The sequence below is a fragment of the Pararge aegeria genome, chromosome 4, assembly GCF_905163445.1.
Source record: "Pararge aegeria chromosome 4, ilParAegt1.1, whole genome shotgun sequence".
Lineage (NCBI taxonomy): Eukaryota > Metazoa > Arthropoda > Insecta > Lepidoptera > Nymphalidae > Pararge > Pararge aegeria.
The window spans coordinates 14,057,685-14,063,246 of NC_053183.1; the positions used below are offsets into that span (position 1 = coordinate 14,057,685).

A 5,562-nucleotide genomic window follows, 5' to 3' on the forward strand; every position below is an offset into this window, starting at 1 on the left:
AAATTCTAATTTGTACCTATTATGTATATTTTATATTAATATCTTATCAAAATCAATTTTAGCGACAATTTGATTAATGTTAGCTAATTCTGGACCCTGTCAAGAAAAATTCTGCCCATTATCCAGATGACAATATTTAGTTTTTATGTATTCAATAAGGAATCCTAAATTTATAGGTCTTACGACGGATAAGTATAGCGAAGTGACATGATCGGTCACATTTATCTTTTTTGCAAAGCTGTTGTTTCTGTGCTGGTGTGTTAATATGATTTTGTTTGTGGTACTCTGCTATTTCTACTTAGTTACGAGTACACTATGTGATGATCAATGGCGATTGGTCCAGTTAACCCAGGGTCCAGTGCGAGGGTATAAAGACCCTGATGTGGGGATATATAGCTTCTACGGGATTCCCTACGCTAAAGCACCGACGGGCACAGACAGGTTTAAGGTAGTTAATGGAGCGATTTTACTTAATCGTATTTGACATCAATCCGCAGTATGCAAAAAAAACACAATATCTACGCAAGTTCTCGTGGAAAAAGAGTATTTTTAGGGCTTTGGCGGTGCGCTGTAATATGTTGGTCCAGATATTTTATATTTTGTTCTTCCAGATACAAAATAATGCTCTAACAAGATTTACAAAAAGTGCTACTAAGTTTGTATTGATGGTCCTTGTTCCTTATAATGCTACGTTATTTCACACTCTGAATTTTCCTGATCGAGCTTAAATTTGGAAAATAATGTGTAATGTGCTGAAAACAGATGATCAACTCATCTAAAGTTGAGCAATGCTACATCTATATTTCACATACTAAAAAAAATGATTTCTAGATGATTTGACATCAACATGACAACGAGTTTCATGATTTATCGCTTGTTTTTAAAAAAGGTTATCATCATCATCCTAATAAGTAATATTCTACTGGGCATGCTCTAGTGAGTAAAAAGGTTTAAGAGCAGCACGCGGATTTGGTGCCAAAAAGATTATGTACTAATTTTTTAAACTTTTATAGTGTATCGTAAAATCTATAATTTTGCAGTTACTTTCAAGTTTTTGATCGGATATAATTATTAATTTGACCAGAGTGTCCTAGGCCTAAATTATCCCGTGTCACTTCTCTAGTCCTAAAGTGGCCTGGAAGATATCGCTATTAAGCGATAAGACTCTTCCTTAATTTGCAGTATTGTGTGCGAATAAAGATAATAAATAAATTGTCTATAATCAATCTTAATAATTAAATAACGAGAAGGTAATGATAATTTGGAGTTTGCATTTCAGGCGCCTCTACCTGCTACAGTATGGTCAGATACTTTCGAAGCTGTCGATAATGAAATAGTTTGCCCACAAAGTAATTTGATGAACATACTTCCATCATCTAAAGTAATAAAAGAAGACTGTCTCATAGCAAATGTTTACGTCCCTGATACAAATACAACAAATCTTCCAGTTCTTATAATTGTCCACGGTGGAGGTCATGTAATCGGATGGGGAAATATGTTTACACCAAAGAAAATAGCTGGTACTGGAAAAGTTATTGCTGTCACTTTTAATTATAGACTTGGAGCTCATGGTTTTCTTTGTTTAGGCACAAAAGATATTCCCGGGAATGCAGGTATGAAAGACCAAGTAGCGTTAATTCGATGGGTAAAGAAGAACATTATAAGTTTTGGTGGTAATCCTAATAACATTATAATATCAGGTTTTAGTACTGGAGCATCTTCAGTAGATTTATTAATACTCTCGAAAATGACAAAAGGATATTTTACAAAGGTTATACCGGAAAGTGGTGGGGGTCTTACTCCATACAACGTACAATCAGATCCCGTGCAAAACGCCAAACAGTATGCAAAACTGTTACAATTTGACAATGTGGTGAAGGCTTCTAGCCTTAGAATTTTTTTATAAGACTATTCCTTATGACCTCCTGAATTCTGGGAAAGTTATGGCTAAACAAAACTCTGATACCGTTATGGCACCTTGTATAGAACGTTATACAGGAGAGGACAGATTTCTTGATGATAATCCAGTCAGTATATTGAAAAGTGGTGATTTCGAAAAGCTTCCGACTCTATATGGCTTTGTCGATAGGGATGGATTGTTTCGATTTCCACAATTTTATTATTGGAAGAATGAAATGAATGATAAGTTTTCAGATTTTTTGCCAGTTGACTTACAATTTAAAAACGAAAATGAGAAAGAAAAAGTGTCCGAACTGGTAAGACATTTTTACTTCGGCGAGAAAGCTGTGGGCGAGGAAACAGTTTTAGCCTATATTGATTATTTCACTGATATGTTATTTGCGTGGCCAATTTTAAGATCTGTTAAATATCAAGTTGAAGCGGGACATGATCAAATATACTTGTATGAGTATTCCTATGTTGAGGATAGCACACCTTTCATACCGTACACAAATGTACGGGGTGCAAACCATTGTGCTCAGACGTTTGGAATTTTAGATGGATTCTGGAATAACACGATTGTTGACGAGAAAGATGTGTCAGAAGAAATAAGACAGCGAAAAATTTTCATGAAAGAGATTTGGTTAAATTTCATGTTAACGGGGTAAGTATCTGAACAAAGTATTTTTTTTTGAGCGATTTCGTGGTGGTGACTTTGTTTGGGAAATGATGCGTTGTACAGGCGATAAACAGAGTGAGAGAGAGAGAGGGAGCTGCAGGATATGGGTTCTAAGTGCGTCTTTGGCGAAGGTAGGGGCATTTGATCGGTTAGCCTTTGGGGTCCGCTGCGGATATGCAACTTTCCGCTGTCGCGGATATATGTTCTCGTGACCCAGCCACGAGTTCGAACACCGTGAGGTTTAGTCGGTATAGCAGCGTAAGAATAAGAGGGCTTAAGAACCCAAAATCTACCACCGGTTCGAAAGGCAGATTCCACCGAGAAGAGTCCGGTTATGTCCCGGTTATTATCACTTACTTATTCCTTCCGTTAAACTATAGTAAGCTATAGCAATTCGGCTATGTTAACCTGTATATGCTATTTCTAGTTTTTCTATATATATATATATATATATATATATATATATATGCCTAATTCTAAAAATATTTTGATTTCTTTTTAGGAAACCTATACCTAAAGGATCAGATTTGCCAGCGTGGCCTCCAGTAAACATTGATTTGTCGCCTCATATGTCCATTAATAGGACATTGGAATTAAAAGGAACTCTTTTGAAGGAACGCAGACAATTTTGGGAAACAATCTACGATAAATACTATCGTTACCCTGTACCACCGACCACACATCATAACAAAAGTCTATAGCCCGCGGGAAGAAGAAGGATCGTTATGTCTGCACTATGAACTGACGCCACCACACAAGGCACAACCTGGTACCGCAGATGCTACCGACCGAATACAGATATATATATATATATAGATATTTGTATTTATATATATATATATATAAATACAAATAAGATATACACATACATGAAATTAACCATAATTAATGTAAGCTACTAAAAATCATATACAACTTATATAAATATGTAAGTATATAACATATAACATCCTATCCTCCTATATCCCATATACATCTATTTATATGAAATACATAAATAATTAAAATTACACACTTAAAATGATCCGCTTCAGCGATGTTCGGCTGATAGAGACGAATAATGATCCTTCACTGGTTTCTTATTTGCTTATAATATGGTAATCGTTTTTTTTATCCAGGTAGGTAAATGTTGCCTTAGGGTAATAAATGTGAAAATATTCATGATCATCATCTTATCAAACCATTACCGGGCCAGTACAGGGCCTGGTTCTGGTGGTTCACAATGAGAAAAGATTAAGGCCGTAGTCCACCACACTGGCCCAGTGCGGATTGATTGACGGTGTTTGAGGTGCAAATATTATATAATTAATATTATTTGATTGATCTATCTAATTAATTTCGAATCTGATCATCTACTTTTTGAAGTTATACTTCTTTTGGCGCGTTAGGGAAAAATGATGAGAGTACATTTTTACACCGTCACAAAAAACACACCGAAGCTAGCTAAACGACTTTTTTCTACTAACGTAGAATAAGGCGAAAGATAAAACTTTTGAAAAGATTTTCATCTAGTTACGACAGAGAAGTATAACTTCTAACGCGTATACATAAGCACACACACGTTTTTTATCATTTTATTATTATTGTACCACGACCACGACTGCAATCACACCTGATGGTAAGTGATGATGCAATCTAAACTTTCCACTAGGCAAACAAAGACTATTTTTTTTATCACAAAATAAGATCTTAAAACATAAAATAAAATAATGTGAGTCAGATTTCAAGCTTAAGTAAAATTTCATTTAAATTATAAAAGCTGTCAATAAGATAGTCATACATTCGTTTCTTGAATCTATGTACCTACAGCATGCCCTTGTAAAGTTCTATATCGACCTTAGTTTACTATACACATGTTGTACAGCAAGAATAACATCTATTTCATTTTAGTCTTTGTGCTGGTACTCTTATTGCTGACTTCTGTTATATTGTTTTCATTTCAAATAATTCAGTACTTTTTCTAACAAAAAGACAAGTTCCGAAAATTTATAGACAAAGCAGAGGAGATATTTTCCTTTTTAAATAACGTTCAGCACCACACCACACTATGATCTGAAGCAAATTTTGTATCTACTGTTAATGCTTTCCCGATTTCATCAGATTTACTCATGTAATGATATAGTAAGGGTAGGTGCCACAGGATATGAAAAAAAGATTAGATATCGTATTTTAAATCTGTAATTTATTTTCAAAGTCTATTGTTATCAATAGAAAGAAAGTACTTAAACTACTTAGTAGGGAAATACCGAGAACTGATGTTGACCATCATGCGCAGAAAAGTAGCTTTCTCTGGCCACCTACAAAGAGGAGACCAGTGTTCCATTCCAAGACTTGTACTAGAAGGTAAAATAGCTGGGAAGAGATCTCCAGGACGTCAGGGACGCAAATGGTTGGACGATATAAGGGGTTTACCGGACTTAGCTACCGAGATACAAAGATTTGATTGTTGACCGCTAAACTTCAATTTAAAGAAGATGGCACCCGATGATTATGTTGATGAGATTGTTATCAATAATTTTAATTAAAGAAGGTAAAAACGATTTATTACATCATATCAATCTAAATTTAGGAACATTAGTTTAGGAACATTTTTACGCAGTAATTTAGTTTTACTCAAACGTGAAGGTTATTTCAATCAAGCCAGATGATTTATTTGATTGAGTTCATTATGTATATTGTATTGTATATTATATTGTATTCATTGTATATCTTTGTATTATTGGTATCATTAGCGGAATTGTGACAGTTTTCATTTTATGACATTTCAGTAAAAACAAATATTTTTGGGTGCCTTTTCTGCTTCATACGAAGATTATTTTGCAAGTCTAAAATTAAATGTACGAATATTTGTGTGTAATTGACTTTATGACTAAAATTAAATGTAATACCTATTACCAGCTGTTATATAAGCATAATCCAAATAAAGGGACGGCCGACTGGCGCAGTGGGCGGCGACCCTGCTTTCTGAGTACATGGCGTGGGTT

General features: G+C 34.7%; 1 pseudogene; it reads left to right on the top strand.

Annotated features, from left to right (window-relative positions):
• The first annotated feature begins 265 nt into the window (after positions 1 to 265).
• LOC120623352 lies at positions 266 to 3,279 on the top strand (annotated as a pseudogene).
• The last annotated feature ends 2,283 nt before the right edge of the window (positions 3,280 to 5,562 follow it).